This window comes from Drosophila navojoa, chromosome X (genome assembly GCF_054131105.1).
Source record: "Drosophila navojoa isolate 15081-1374.11 chromosome X, UAZ_NAV_1.0, whole genome shotgun sequence".
NCBI lineage: Eukaryota > Metazoa > Arthropoda > Insecta > Diptera > Drosophilidae > Drosophila > Drosophila navojoa.
This window is the reverse complement of record NC_142895.1, coordinates 4,468,910-4,485,726: the sequence shown is the minus strand read 5'-3', so window position 1 is coordinate 4,485,726 and position 16,817 is coordinate 4,468,910. Positions and strand designations below refer to the sequence as shown.

General features: G+C 40.7%; 1 protein-coding gene across 1 annotated transcript in view; it reads right to left on the bottom strand.

Annotated features, from left to right (window-relative positions):
- Positions 1-16,817, bottom strand: part of Pde9 (phosphodiesterase 9) — a 137,946-nt gene that overhangs the window by 46,827 nt on the left and 74,302 nt on the right. The window lies entirely within an intron of this gene.

Genomic DNA, 16,817 nt, shown 5'->3' with positions numbered 1-16,817 from the left:
TGAATACATATATAAGTAGGTATATATATGTATTTGTATATAGGTGTGCGTGTAACGCTCTCAATTAATGCAAATGGCACAATTGGAGCAGCCGCCACGCCTGTTGCTGGCGTCGATCTTGAAAGGCGCGTTTGGGGAATTGGGAACTATTGAACTTTTTCGCCTTGATAATTCAGCTGCTAAACATCCGGTGACGAGGACAGACAGAGAAGGCGAGAGTGAGAGAGGGAGAGGGAGAGAGAGAGTGTGTGCGAGCATCCTGTTTTGGATTGACTCTGCCACAGCAATCCAATTTGCTTAGCGGCAAACACTTGGGGTCGCCGACACGTCGACTGCGGTGGGTCGGATGCCAGGAGCAGGTTTTTGGGGCACTGGACGCGGCAGCTCCGCGCATCAGCAGAGCAGAGCAGAGCGTATTTACCGAGTGCTTTTAATTAATATACTCAAATGATTTCATTGGCAGGCCACAAAAAAACAAAAACAAAAAAGAAAAAACAAAGCAGGCCCAAAGGAAAGCGCGTCAAGAGGTGTCAACTTCTATTCACCTGGGACGAGGGAAATTTTTATTTGGGAATAATTTTGAAAGCGGCGTCCGCAAACCGCACACACACACACACACACACACACAGACAAACGTAGCCTGGCCAGAAAAGTGTCCTGTCATGGAATCTGCACATAATACTCAGCCTTATCCCTAGCCGCGTCCTGCTCCCGGCAGGCTTTTACCTGCTGACCTCCTGCTGCTGTCTCTGTGGGCCATGTCATATTTTTGTCCATTTTCGTGCTCAGCTTTGTCCCCGTTCGCTCTTTACTGATTCATAATCCTTTCAACTGTCAAAGTCACACACACACGGACACACACACACACAGACAAACACATACGCACACATGTAGAGCAGGTGAGCACCAACAACAAAATGAATTTTTCATTTTTAATTATTAACGTCTCGTTTGTTTGTTTGTTTTTTTTCTTTCTCTCTCATATTCTTGCTAGGCAACCCAAAGAGCAGAGGCAGCTGACAATATTCTGTACGTGTGTGTGTGTGTGTGTGTGTGTGTATAGGGTTAGTTTTAATGGCATTGAATGCCTTTTGAGCTATTCAAATTATATTTGAAAGCTGTCTGGCAAACTGAGCTTAGGCTTATCAAATAATTAACTAATATGCGAAATAGTTCATATTTCCAGGGCATATCCCTAATATTTAAATTGGTATTATTTTAAAGGCATATCCCAAATACTTTGAGAACATGAATATTATATTTTGTAGAACATTCTTTCAAATACAACAGTTCATACTCTTAGGGAGTATCCCTAATATTTCGAATAACCTTCTTTCAAAGGCATACAATTGAGGCATTGAGGGGGAATACAATTAATATAAAAATAAATTTGAACATTCTTTGCAAATGCAACAGCTCATACTCTTAGGGAATATCTCTAATATCAGAACCGTCTTCTTTCAAAGGCATATCCCTTATACTTTGAGAACATGAATAAATTATTTAATTAATTTTTTTTATTTTTTTATTTATTTATTTTTTTTTGAAGGGGAGTAACCTTAATATAAAAATAAATTCAAACATTCTTTGCAAATGCAACAGCTCACACTCTTAGGGAGTATCCCTAATATTCAAAATAGTCTTTTCCCAAATGCATATCCCCAATACTCCAACAACTAACACAAACCTTGGTAAAGTTCCATTCAAAGGAAGTCAAGGGAATATCCCTAATATTCAACACATTCACTGCAATTACAGGGTATACACGGAGCCTCGTCGTTAGGCAACGCACTGCTATGGATTGCCATGGATCTAATAAAACGACTTGTGCCTTAGCTTTGTTGGTTTCATTTTCGTTTCACATTTTACATTCGGAGTTTGCCATTTTTCCATTTTGGTTATCATTTTCATTTTGGATCTGCTGTGGAGAAATTTCAGTCAATTCCAAAGGAATATGTGGGCGTGTCCCGGCATGTGTGTGCTCATGTGTGGCAGGTAGCATATAGCATGTGCCACATGCACGCCAGACAGTTCCCAAATACAGTTGATTAAGCGCATCTAATGAATAGCAACAGCCCAAAAGACCATGCCCAGGACCAGGACCAGGACCAGGCCCAGGCCCAGGCCCTGGCCCGCTGTCAATGGGAATACGAATGCCAACGGCAACGACAGCAACAGCCACGGCGACAGTGAAATTGCTTTAAAACTCTTAAATCAAAGCGAACATTTAAAGGTCATAAAAAGAGAAGAGCAACAACACACACACACACACAAAGGAGAAGAAGAAAATGAACGAAGGAAAATAATTTACAGCTAAAGTTGTCAAGCGGCAAAGAAAATGTCTTCTTCTAGCCAGGCCAAGAACCATAAAGCAGTAGCTGCACAGCCCGAGGGCGCCAGCAACCGCCTCTGATCTCATGTGCCAGGCTCATGTCAACTTTAGCAGCCATATTTAATATGTTGTCAAATTAAATTTTAACATTCGTTCATAAAACATAAACCTGCAATATAAATTACGGTTCAAGGCGCGTTTTTATAACTGCATGTCAAATATTTAACAGCTGGTTGGGAAATTTTGCTGGCTCGTCTAATCAGGCAGTGGAGAAAGTAATGCGATGTAAAGGCATGAAGGGACTGTTAACTGCTTAACGAATATTATCGCAAGAGGCATATAATATATCTAAAGCTGATGTCAAAGTTAACAGCTAGATCTAACATGGTTTCAAACTACTTAAAAAAAAAAATAACGCATATTGTCTTTGGTGTAGAGTCTTCATTTTAAAGTAGTAACGTTATCCTCATGTCAAATATTTAACAGCTGGTTTTGAAAGCTAGTTGTGCCAGGCAGTAGAGCAAGTAATGCGCTGTGAAGGCATAGAGAGACTGATATCAGGTTATTCCATATTATCGCAAGAAGCAAATATATCTAAAGCTGATGTCAAAGTTAACAGCCAGATCTAACATGTTGTCAAATTACTTTCATTCACAAAAAACGCATATATTCATATATGAGTAAGAACCTGTTGCTCTTGTCAAAGTTAACAGCCAAATCTAACATGTAGTCGGACTACTTTCGTTCACAAAAACTGCATATATGGATAAGTGAGTGAGAAACTGTTGCTCATGTCAAATTTAACAGCCAGATTAACATGTTACATTCATCAAATATGTGACTCAAATTATCTTTAGTTATCTTTTAAATGGTAATTTTATCCTCATGTCAAATACTTAACTGGCAGTTAGTATTACCATTTTGAAAGCGCTAATAAACAAAGGCAAATGCAAAGCAGAATTCAACAGATCATCATAGTTGACATCATTTTACAGGGTATCGTAAAGTCAGCACCGTCCAGGCTATTCTCAGTTTTGGTATTCGTATTTTCTTTGGGGTTTGATATTCGATTGTTGGTTTCGAAGTCTTCGAAACTAACTTGGCTGCACTTCATTATGAACGTGAATGTGACAATATGTCAAATATTTTATGTCACACACAAACACACACACACACACACATACGCACACACGCACGCACGCTGAAACTCTTGAGATGAAACCGTTAGTCAAATCGCGGCTCGTTTGTTATATTTCTGCTTGCGGCTATATTTGAACGCATATGTGTGTGTGTGTGTGCGTGTGTGTGTGTTTGTAAGTTGCATTAAATTGGCATAAAATAAACAACACGTATAAATTACAGCAGCAACATCAGCGCCAGCAACAACAACAATGAAATAAAACAAAGCGGGGCGCGCGTCATGAGAAATGTGGCAGGTGGACAGGTGGTGCGTACTTGTGAGCTGGGTGGGGCGGGGGCGAGGGGTGGCGGCGGTGTGGTTGAGGGCTGCCGGCTGAGGGCTGAGGGCTGCGAGCGCGTTGCGCTGTCGATTGTGGGCGTGTGGGCATGGACAAGGATACGGACATGCCCCAACTACCCAAGCGCGCACACATACACACACACACACACACACCTATACACCCATACACATGCACAGACAAATATTCAAATAATATTCAATGAGGCCTGACAGTTACAGCACGTGCCACAAAAGAAGAAAAAAAAAAAACAGAAAAAAACAACAACAGCAACAACAAGAAGACAAAAATAAAGCATACAAAACAAAAGAAAAAAAAAACATAACCTAACATAGATACTCAATTTAGATATTAAAAATAAAAATAACTTAGCAAATACATATATATAAATATATCTATATGTATGTGTGTATGTGTGTGTCTCCATAAACTAACAACCTCTGGCATTACACGTACTCAGGCAGACAAAGAGGGAGAGAGAGAGAGAGAGAGAAGGCGAGAGGGAGAGAGTGAAAGATAAGAATATTGTAATTACAATATCAGAAAAGTGGCTAGGCAAATAGTACAAGTGCAAGCTATATTATGCCCTGTAAATACAACAAATTCAGTAACACTCAATTAGTGTTATAATAACTGTTTCGATAGCTAACTATGAGCGCAGCTAGGCTATCAATAACCAAGGAAATTTATATGAATAGGGTCGCGGTGCATGCTTTGGGTCTATTTGAATTGAGTCTAATTAGGTTTAAGACTAACAAACGATAACAATTATGTATTTATCGATAACTTTATATGCTCACATGGCTTGGCATGTGTTTTGTCAAGTACTTAATTGTAAGCTAGTTCCCTTTTGCAATTAAACTATGCCTAACACTTTTATAGCTATTCATGAATCGAGCAAGTTATCGATAACTTTTACTTTCTTGATTTTTAGAGGATTTTCTTACGCTTGTGCAGTAGCCCTAAGACAGTTTTCAGTTTACAGTTGAGCCAACGCCTAGGCTAGTTGCCTAGCAGCTCGATAATTATCGATAGCAATATCGAAGTTAAGCATTTAATATCAGTTCTTAAGACAAGATATTGGCTAGTTACAGCTCTGTAATGAGCTTATTCTGCACTTTCCAGTAGCATAAGGTTATCGAGGTTATCGATAACTTTAATTATAATGTAGTACTAGACATTCAATCAGTCAATATCCACGTTTGGCCATGAAGGGGAAGCTGAATGTGTGTTCCCCATCGGCCCGCGCGACTGCAGCTCTCAAACCAAAACCAGAGACAAGTCAATGAATAATTGCAAATGAAATCAGATGAAATTGACACCGACTTCAATGCCAAATGTCAAATAGCAGATAAAAAGTAAAAATAACACGAATCGCTAATGAAACGCTAATGAATGACATTCAATATGCATTTGCCAATCGAATGGACGCACGACTAATTGGTGGCTGCGTCTTAAAATTCATTCCCAAATTACGCATACGCCGCGTGCCACGTCACAAAGCAAACGCGAACATCTATACATATATATACTGTAATATAATGATATACATGCATATATACGTATCGCTATGTATCATGGAAATGGCAAACATTTTTAGGTGTTCTCAGCTGTCAACTCTCTGTCTCTGCCCCCCCCCTCACTTGCCATCTCTGTCGCGCATGCATTAAAGATGTGGCAGGTCACACGCAACAAAAGAGTGAAGCGTGCTCCGTTTGCATGGCAGGTGTACCCTTTCAGCTGCCACATGACACCTGGCCACATGTATCAGAGCGCTTCCTAATTAAGTGTAATGAAATTGCTTCAAACCAAATTTGTTTGATAATTATTTTTATGAACGCATTCTTTGGGGCGAGCAGAGCAGCAGCAGCAGCAGCAGCACTACATTCTGCTGTCAAAGTGCTTGTCAATTAGCCGGTGCTCATGGTCAGCCGGTACAGTTATTTGTCAATTAATTTGCGAAATTTCCTTTGCCATTCGCGGCGAACAACCAACCGCATGCATGTGAGTGAGCGTGCATGACTGTGAAGCTCCTGCGAGCTGTGTGGCATGGCATTCTTTTCATTGACAAGTATTTCATTGGGGCTTATCTAATTGACAAAAGGAATACACTAAATGCAACAAATGGGCGAATTTAATTGGCTGCAATGATGCCGTGATGCAATGATGGCAGAGGAAAAAGACAGAAAACATCAACTGAACTGAGGAGAGGACATGACATATAATCAAAAGTCTGGCTAGAAGTCACATATAGATTAGCAATAGTTATATAAGACAATTGCGAGAAGACAGAGAACAGCAGAGAGAGAGAGAGAGGTGGGGGAGGGGGAGATGTTGGCGTAACGAGCAGCTTAAACAGCAGCAGCATAAAACAAAGAAGAAGTTTGAACTGGGGCATGAGCGACTACAAAATACTCATTCACTGCAAAAGTAAAGAGATTCCTATGCTATACGCCCCGTTGTATATCTGATTTCCATAACATTTGATTTCGCTGAGCGAGTCTCTTTAATATTAAAGCAAAACTGTGAAAACTGTGAATCATTAAACATATTTTTTTTTTTACTACCCTATTAAGACGGTCATGGGGCGAAACTAAAAACAAGTTGTGCTGGTAATAATATTATTAACAGTAGCATCAGCATAAGTAATGCCCCATCACAAGTTGGACATGTTTCGAATGTAATTTAGTTTCGAGTTTCGTAAACGACTTTGCCAGCGGCTGCCAAATCGAAGGAGAAAACTTTGCTCATTCTCGTTTTTGTTGTTGTTCGAAAATAATTTAAGTTAAATGCTTGCTTTACCAACAGTCAAACAATGCAAAGGGAGCGACAAACAGAGAGGGAGAGCGTGGGAGAGAGTGAGATGTTGGTATTGGCAAGGTGTTTCTGCGTTTTGTTTTTGTTGCTGGCAAACTTTTTGAAAAGTGCGCGAGAAAGTCGTACGAAAAGGTGTCAAAAGTGGTTAGCAAATGGTTATATATACACACACACACACACACACACACACACACACAATCGCACCCACCCACCCACACACACATCGAATTGCTGTAGGTTTTTAGTACGCCTTGGCTCTGCTGCTCTTAAGCATGCAACATTTTATTGCTCATTAAAAGTGTTGCTAACATAACTGTATTTACGAGCATATGCACACATCAGACCCGTCTAACCCCTAGCAACAGCAACAGCAACAACAACAACATGATTTCATGACCGCAACGCAAGTCAATAACAAATTTATTAGTTGAACCCAAAATTCGATTTGGAATTTCACAGCCTCAACGAGCAAAGCTGGCGACCGAAAACTGCAACGGTCTGGCAACGCTGATTGAGTGCATAGTGACACGGCCACAACAAGGGTGCGCGTAGGCAGCTCACAGCTGGAGGGGGGCAGGGGGGAGCTGCACAGAGGGTGGCATGTCGGTTGGACTGTCGAGGCGTTAGTTGAAAAAAAAAAAAAACACACACACACACACGCACACTTTGATTATTTTGTGTTATGCGCCAAGCATCATGAAATTTACATACAATGAGAGAGAGAGGGAGAAAGGGAGACAAGCAGCAGGAGACAGCAAGAGAGTGTGTGTACGTGGTGTGTGTCTGTGTGTGCGCCTCTTAAAGCTTTTGTTGCTGGCGCACATAATCAACATTTTTATTGATTGCTTAACTTTATTAGCGAACAAACGAAGTCAACTTTGTGCACGTGCGTGTGTGTGTGTGCGTGTGTGTGTTTTGGTGTGTGCGTGCCTAGGTGTGACTGCCAGCTACACTATCAGGCCAAATGGCCAGCTATGGCCTGGCAGAGGGTAGTTTTCAGCTTTCAGTGACGAAGCAAAACGCAGTTGGGCTGAAGGAAATACTTTCAAAAAATTTATAGCATACTTATGAGCGCATCGAAGACGACTGAAAACAGCCGAATGGCAGGGAGGAACAGCTGTCAACGTTTTCAAAATGGAAATAAACTGGCAAGAAAATGAAAAACAAGCAAACAGACTGAAACCAGATAGCAATCGAGGCGGGGCGGGGCAAAGCCAAGGGGAGGTATTTATGTAGTTAGTGTATCTAATGAGTTCTAGACGAAATTCAATAGAGAAGGACTCATGATTGACTAGCTTCATGTTTTTGGTTTTTTCTTATTTTCTATCTTTTCATGCAATCAAGTTTATGTCCACCGAGAGAATAAGCACCGTTACCTGCTTTTTCGCTATCTTCCTCTCATCGTAGTTTTCTCTCTCTATCTCTATTTATTTGTCTCTTTGGATCGCTTAACTGTTTCTCTGCTCTATATCTTTATGTCTCTGTGTCTCTCTATCTCACTTTATCTCTCTCTCTCTCTCTCTCTTTGGCTCTCTCTCTCCTCTCTTTGTCTCTCCTTCTCTCTTTGTCTCTCTTTCTTTCTTTGTCTCTCTTTCTCACTCTTTCTTTCTTTGTCTCTCTGTCTTTGTCTTTCTGTCTTTCTCTCTCTGTCTTTCTCTCCCTCCCTTTCTCTCTTCCTCTCTCTCTCTCTCTCTCTATTTCCCTCTCTCTATCTCTCTCTGTATATTTATTTTTCTCTCATTTTCCGATTTAGCTCTCCCTCATTCATTCTTTTACTGTCTCTATCTTCCGCTGTCTCCAAATCTCACTCTATTTCTGTCTCTCCCTCATTCTATATCTCTCCGTTTCTCACCCTCTTTATTTAGCTGTCACTTGCTATCTCTATATCTGGATTTTACTGTTTATGAAGTGTGCGTTAAAATTTTACTGTCACTTTTAGCATGTTCAGATTTGAGAGCAACGAATTACTTAAATTCGTTGAACTTGCAATTACATTTATGCGCATTTTTGGCATTCAATAATTCCTAGAAAACACATCATCATCAACATCATAACCATCATCATCATCATCATCATCAATAACAGATTCTTTTTCATTATTTAAACGCTGTTTATGAAGTGCTCTTGTTGCATTTGACTTTTGTGTTGCTCTCGCCTAATTTCATTCGCAGCTCATTTGGTAGCCGTTCCACATTGATGATGTTGTTGAATGACTCGCACAACAAGTTCATCGGGCTGCCCTGTCTGTTAGACCGTAAACAATTTGCTCGTTTTACCAGTTAATGCGTGCCATATTCTGGCAATCGTAGTGTCTGTCTGTCTGTCTGTCTGTCTGGAACGTCAATGAATCGTGCAAGCTGTTGCATTGCATAGAACAATTCCAGCTCCCCGCAGATCGCCTCAAACCATTACACCCTCGCTCTCACACACACACCCATACACAATCAACTGGCAACAATGCAACAATCTTGCAGCTGTTGCCAAAAACGAAAAAAGAAAGAGAAAATCAAAAACAAAGAGAACAACACAAAATAACAAACTTTGCTTTTTATTTGACTGGTCGGTCGGGTCGTAAACTTTGCTGCGGCAAAGCGCCCAGCAAGTGGGAAATGTTCTATAAAATGGCGTCAATTCATGACTATGTAATTTGTTTATTTTTCCTTTACACACACACACACACACACGCACATACACGCACTACTATATCTAAAGCTCTAGTTGGGAGTGCTCGACTATAAGTCCACAGTGGGTTTTTCTAGAACTCTAGAAGGCTTTGTCTTGCATCACAATTCCTACTATTACTTTCTATCTTCTATTACTTCCTTATGAAACTATTATATCATAGTTCCATCGAGTAAATAGATCTCTCTCTCTCTCTGCTATTTGAAATGGGTTTTCATAGCTCACTGTTTGAGAAAATATGCAAAGGGCTTACAAAATGGAAAGTATTTCATCTGTGCAAGCTCTGCTCTTAAAGCATATATCGATATTTATCGATTCTAAGGGCTACATGCATATAAGTAATTATATGGTTATGCTTCTTTTAGCTAACAATATTAATGAGAATGGTACAACAGACAGTTGGGTGAACAGACAGAAAGTTAGAAATTTATCGATATATCGATTTTACCTATTACCTGCTACATAAGATTAAAGAATACCATGCACATAATATAAAGAGTTTTAATATTTTTTTAATTTTAGGCAACTGAGAACTTTTTCTTTTTGTTTCTTAAATTTTAAAACTTACAAATATCGGTATATCGATTTAAATCTTCTATAGCATCGCCACCTTTCGCCTGCTGCATGAGAATACGAAACACTTAACATAAAGAGTTGCCTACACCAACAATTTCATGTCAATTTCGGCAACTGAGGACAATTTCCTTGTTGTTTCTTAAATTTTCAAACTTAAGCCAAGCCTGCACTCGCTCTCTCTGCCCCCTCTTTCGCTCACTCCCTTGCTGTTTCTTGCTGCGCATCAGTTGCCTGCTGGCAACTTATGCTGCATGTTTCGGCTGCTTAACATGCGAGTGCAACAGGCAATTAGCTCGCACCCCTGCAGGGGGATTCTACGTCTAACATGACATTCTGTGGCTGAGCCCCAGTCGAGGTTGCGCTTTTTGCTTTTTGCACTGCGGTTGGACCCATCATTTATTAAGAAAAGGCGGTTTCATTAGTAGTACATGCATGTGTATAGGTGTATATATGTAGATGTGTATATGAATCTGAATGTGGATAGAGATGTTGCTGTGGATATTGATACAGATATTGATATGAAGATGAAGATATACAGAGGGTACAGCTAGCAGCACTCCCAGTGACCTCCCTCACTCTCCATCCCGCTCGCTCTACTTCTCATATTGCTAAGTCTATGCGCGCAATATGCAATATACATATACATACATAGATGGTGGCAGAGCTGGCTGGAGCTAACATGATGAATGTATATGTGTGTATGTGTATTTTATGCTTTGTTAACAAATATTTTGCATAGCTGACATTGTAATATGTATACATCCACATATGTATGTGTGTTGGGTACGATAAACAGTCTCCAGCTCAACGCACAACGCTTCAGAGGCTACCCAACGCGTAAACACTTTCAGCAGCCCCATCGCATTTCAGCTGCTGTGGTTGCCTTTGTCAAGGTATTAAATAACACAAGTGGACACACAAGTACGATTCCAATTAAAGATACACGCATACACACATACATATGCATATACATATCTTTATGTAAAGAGATGCTGGAGCCCGACTATTCAATTCAAGGAAAACTGTATTTATTTTGAAATTCTATTTTGGCCGCCATCGGCGGGACTGGGAAACATTTTCACAGAAATATTGATTAGTGTGTGCTTTATACTTGGAAGCCAATTGAAGATTCCTTAATGATAGCACAAGTCCTTATGTTACACTCCAATAGAGCAGAGACACATTTCAATTCCGGAAAGTATACGTTTTAACGAAAGAGGGCATTATCCATCCTAACCACACCTGAATGAGCACCGTATATTAGCTCCAGCTCCTACTGGAGTATTGGATGAGTCTGACACTATAAGCAACGGGAAAGTCTTTCTCTTAACTTTTACGGTTATTTGCTTTTACTGTTCTGTTATATTAATCTGTTATATTGCGCTATTTTCTTATATCAATATGATATTGCTATCTGTTATACTTTGGTGATATGATCATATATGATCATGATACTTTTCTGTTATACTACACTGTTATACTTTGGTGATATAATCATTTGATGAATATTTTATTAATCATACTCAACTAATATAATAATCTGTTATACTTTTTTGTTATACTATACTGTTATACTTGGTGATATAATCATTTGATGAATATTTTATCTATCATATTCAACTAGTATAATAATCTGTTGTAATTTTCTGTTATACTATACTGTTATACTTGGTGATATAATCAGTTGATGCATATTTTATATATCATATTCAACTAGTATAACAATCTGTTTTATTTTTCAGTTATACTTTTTACAGTGGTATTAAATTAATAGAATCTTTGACATATTGACTTGATATACTGTGCTACATATTTCATATACCCTTCCGTTGTATTATTTGTTTGTTCTGCTAGGCACATTTAAAATATCACACTTTACAGAGTTATGTTACTAGAGAAGTGCAGCAAAATACAGTTAACACAGCTCGGCTAACATAAACTGAGGCATAAGCTTTATATGAATGTCAGCAATGAAAGAAAGTACAGCAATGTCCATTTAACATAGCTCAGTTAACAGCAACGGCTCACTTAACATGCTTCGATAAGGCATATCTATTCTGTAGTAAATATCATAAATTTCATAAATTGTCTGTTCCATGTCACATACCACTTACTCAAACACACACACAGGAACACCCTCACTTTTGTTGGATTCCACATACATATGATTCACTTGTGGCTTTTGAATCAACACTCGCTTTCTGTCGGCGTCCTTTTCAATTGGAGCCCACCCATGGCTACTCTATCTAATGAATGAAATGGCCACTTGCTTTTACAGTGTCATCTAGCTCGCTCTCTCTCTCTCTAGTTTGCTCTCTCTTTCTCTCAGTCTCTCCTTGTGCGCGCTCTCAGTCATTCAAGTGATTCGTTTTGATTTGCCAAACACTTTATCACTTAATGTTGTTTTGTGGCAATTTATTTTTTATTTCTCCATTTCATTTGCCCGTCTTGCCGTCTCTTTCTGGGCAGCCTATGCCTGTCTCTGCTGCTGTGCCTTGTTAAGTGAAACAATTGAATTGTTAACCGAACAATAAAGTATTTTATTATTATTAGATTTTTGCTTTGGCCATTGCCTTGGTCCCACACATCCCCTTCCATTCGGTTTGCCTTCAAGTGTCATCATCTCTCTCTCTATCGCTCTCTCTCTATCTGTTGCCGTCTCTCTCGCACACTTTCAATCTCTCACACCCTGCGTGTCGACTGTGGCATTTGGTTAGCGTTTGGCATTTGGTGGCTTGCGGCTGTCTCCAGTAGATTTCCGACATATTTCTTGCCTCTTGTTATTTGTCATTCGCATTATGTGGCCTGTGCTTTGCTTTTCCTTTCTTTGCTCTGCTCCTCTTTTCATTGCTGTCGCCCCTCTTCTCTCCTCTTTGGCTGCTGTGTTCTTTTGAGGATTTTTTCTCTTCCTTCTTTCATTTTTTGCCGTTGTAAGTATTGCCAAGCCATTTAGGCTTTTTGAATTTATGACCATTTTGCGTTTTGTGGCTCACCCCAAACGCTGACGCGCCCCCGCCTCCGCTCGCCCTCGCTCTCGCTCCGGCTTCAAGCAGCCGCGAGGGGCAATTTAGGTTTTGCGACCTTTGACACATACTCGCCGAGTGCGACAGGCGCGTAGGCAGTACGTGTGGCACTCTGTTTTGATTTACGACCCAATGCGACCCACAGGCCGACGTCGTGCTTGACCCACTTTAAAGCCGTAAGGCCTGCCCCGCCACACCACGCCACGCCCCCTGGCAGCATCCGCCATCTTCTCGACTAAGTCTCGGCTTTATATGTGCATTCAAATTGACACGCAACTTAGGGCTGACAACAGGTGTTCACAGGACACAGGTGTTAGGCGCACGAGTTGATCGAGTGGCTTAGGACAGTCAAGATTGATAAAAGCTAAAGCAAAAGAGAAGAGGAGAAGAGCAAAAGGATTGCAGCATAGCAACAAGGCGATGGCATCTGTGAATTGCAGCGAAGAGCGTTTTCCAACACTGGTTACGTTTAAGATTCGTTTGTATTGCTTTCTCTTTCTCTTCAGCGCAATGTTTCCCTGACTTTCAGAGAATTTGGCTGGCATTTATGGGGCAAGTCCACACAAAGCTGGGAATTCTCGATGCCTGACAAGTGTCCGAGTGTCTATGGAATAAGTGAAATTACTCAGCGCCTTCAGCTCGGAAAGTCTTCCAAGGTAAAGTGCGAATTGAAGTAAACAAGAAGAAGAACAAGAATACTCTCACCACTCAAGCTCGAATAGCGTCGCATTAAAAAGCCAACTTCATTCAACTACTCCATTATAATATTCCAGGCTAAGTTCAGAAACACTTTGTGTTTGACATAGGTTTAGTTTGCCCAAAACTTTCGTCAATGTCAGCTAATTTTCTTGCCCCGTTAGCTGTCTCCCAGGCCAGACAGACGGACAAAGAGACAGCGAGACATTTATATCGTTGCCATAAAATATTTGGGCAGCTGGTTTCGCAGCCAATTAGGCTGTCATAAAAGCAAATTATGTATATTTTTTCCCCTTATCAGATGCCAATTTTAATTACACGCAGTGTTGCTAAGCGAGTCGGCGAAATTAGCCAGTGTTGCGAAAATACTTGGTATGCAAACAAAAGACAAGCCAAAACTTGATGACTATACGAGAGAGCGAAAGACGGAGAGGGGCGGGGATGGGTGGGGGAGAGAGTGTGGGGTAGTGCGTGAGAGCGTGTGTGAACCTTGGCAAAGCGTCTGCTGCTCATAATTGCCGTTGGCAGCAACAGCTTTCGGTATTTAAATGGCAGTAGAAGGAAGTAAAACGGGTATAGCCGACTGCATAATACTCGCTCTGAAAACAGTTGAAATTTCCATAAAGCGAGAGAGAGAGAGAGAGAAAGAGAGAGGGAGAGAGAGGGAGAGTGAGATAGAGAGAGAGAGAGATAGAGAGAAATTAAAGATCATTTCGATGGATTCTGCTATGTGAATGGAAGCTGCATAAGAACATATAGAAGTGTATCTATAGCATTTTTACCTCTTCCACATATCTAACTTTATTAGAGCTTCAAGCTCTGGTCCACTTCTTCCATATATCTAACTTCATTAGAGCCTCATGCTAAGGCGTTTAACCTGGCCTGTTGCCAGAAATGCTGATTCAAAAGCCAATCTACTCTCTTATACACATCTCGAGGGAGCATAAAAAGCAGTTCCAAATCAAGACATAAAACAATGCAAGGCCGATAGGAGGCAAGGCGCCAGCAGGAGCCGCAGGAGCTGCAGGAGCCGCAGGAGCTGCAGGAGCCGCAGGAGCTGCAGGAGCCGCAGCAGCAGTTGCACAATTGAAAGCAAATTAACGATGTCGTTGATTGCTCGAACAGGTTATGCCAGACACAAGCGAAACACATGTAGAAGCACACACACACACGTACATACATATGCACACTCGTGTGTGCGAGAGTGAGCAAGAGAGAGAGAGAGAGCGTGGGCGAAATCATCTTAAGAGATTGAAAAATACAATGAGAAAGCGATCTAGAGAGAAGAGAGAGAGAAGTGAGAGAGAGAGAGAGAGAGAGAGAGAGAGAGAGAGAGAGAGAGAGAGAGAGTGAGAGAGATCGAATTGAATGGAGGACAATCAACAGGCGCCTAAAAGTAGGCAACGAAAAAATGCGAATCGACGGCGAGTCGAGAACAAACGACGCGACGCGACGCGACGCGACGCAATTTAATTGAAATGTTTAAAATGCGACAATGCGGAAAACTGACGCACGCACGCACACACACGCACGGACACACACACACACGTGCTAGCACGGCCAGGACATATAAAAGGCGTAAGCCTTAAAAGCAAAATTTGCCACAGCCACAAGCAGCAGGAACAGAACGAGAATGAGAGAGAGAGAGAGAGAAGGAGTGTGACACAGAGAGAAAGGGAGAGTGAGAGCAAGATAGATAGATAGACACAGGAGCTAGACAGCGCTGGCAAGGACACAGTCCAAAAGTAGCGCAACTCTTGATGAGCATCACAAGTTACATGCTCCGATTGATGTCTTTGCTGTCAGCTGCATTGTTGTTGTTGTTGTTTGTTGTTTGTTGTTTGTTGCTCGTTGTTGTTGCCGTTTCCTTAAGCCATTTGCTTGCTGCAGCTAACTGTTTATACGATACGCTGCACAAGTCGTTGCAAGTTTCGTTTCAGTTTCGTTTTTTTTTGTTTTTTTGTCTCTAAATTTTGAGCTTGAAGTTCCTAGAGTGATACTTCAATTAATAACTGATATATCTAGATAGATGCAGCGAAAGTTCGCATTTTGAATGCAACTTTGTTGGTACCTGTGCAATTTTATTTGCCCAACTCACATTTTTCATGCTGACGCTAAGAGCTTTTACCTGCCATAGTGTTGAGCTCTTAAAATGACGCCCTCTACATAGAGAATTTATTTTGTGATTCCAGAATAGTAGAGCTACTGCTCTTGCAGATGTATAAAGATGGAAGATAGTGAAGACAGACAGAGAAAGAAAGAGTTATATGAAGCAAGTCCTAGGTAAAGCTCAGGGCGACATTTGGAGTTTCAGCATTTTAAGACAGGAATCGGTTCAATAAGCCTGAAGGTGGGGAGTCTCTGACCATTCTCTTATATCTAGACTATACTATACTATACAGCCATATTTAAATTCCTTGTTTTTTTAGCTAAACTTTAGTCTTTAAGGCAAGTTGAGTTAAAGAGTAATCAGTAATACTTTTTAGGAGCATGGAGGATAATGAAGACTGAATACAAAGGAAGAAAGAATAGTTAGTTTAGAGTTAGTTAACGGGGTAAACTTCAAGCTACTCTAACCCGACTCTGAATGCATTCATTTCGAATCTTATAAAGGTAAGATATTTCATTTCTATATCTAAGACCAAAACTTGTCTTGCACATGCAACAGAATCAGAGTGGATGACATTGCATTTGCATTTGCATAGCAAGTGTTCAAGTGTTCATGCCATGCATTGGGGTCGTTTTAGCAAATATCAAATGCTGCATATTTGCTAAAAGGACGCCACTAACAAATGGCCGGGTCAAATTTGATGCGTAAATGCCTCAAATGAGCCGTGAGCGAAAGTCAGGCAACAGAGCTGCTGGCAAATGCGAGTGCGAGTGAGAGGGCGAAAGCGAGTGCGAGTGCGAAAGTGAATGCAAAAATTCTAAATGGAACAACAATGAAATGTAAAAATCATTTCAAATTGCGTTCACAATAGCCATAAAGATGGGTGGGCGGGCCGACTCGGTCCATGCACTTTCATACGGTTCACTGCATTCGCTGACTGAGTCCAAATGACTTGGACTCGAGTGCCAACTATTGGTTTTTTATCGATAGCTCTGTCTCTTTCTCGCTCTATTTTCCTTTGCTTGGTGAGTTCAGCTTTAAGAGAGACTTGAAATATATTAGAAATCAACTTTATCGATTTCGAAGATATAATCAGTTATCGA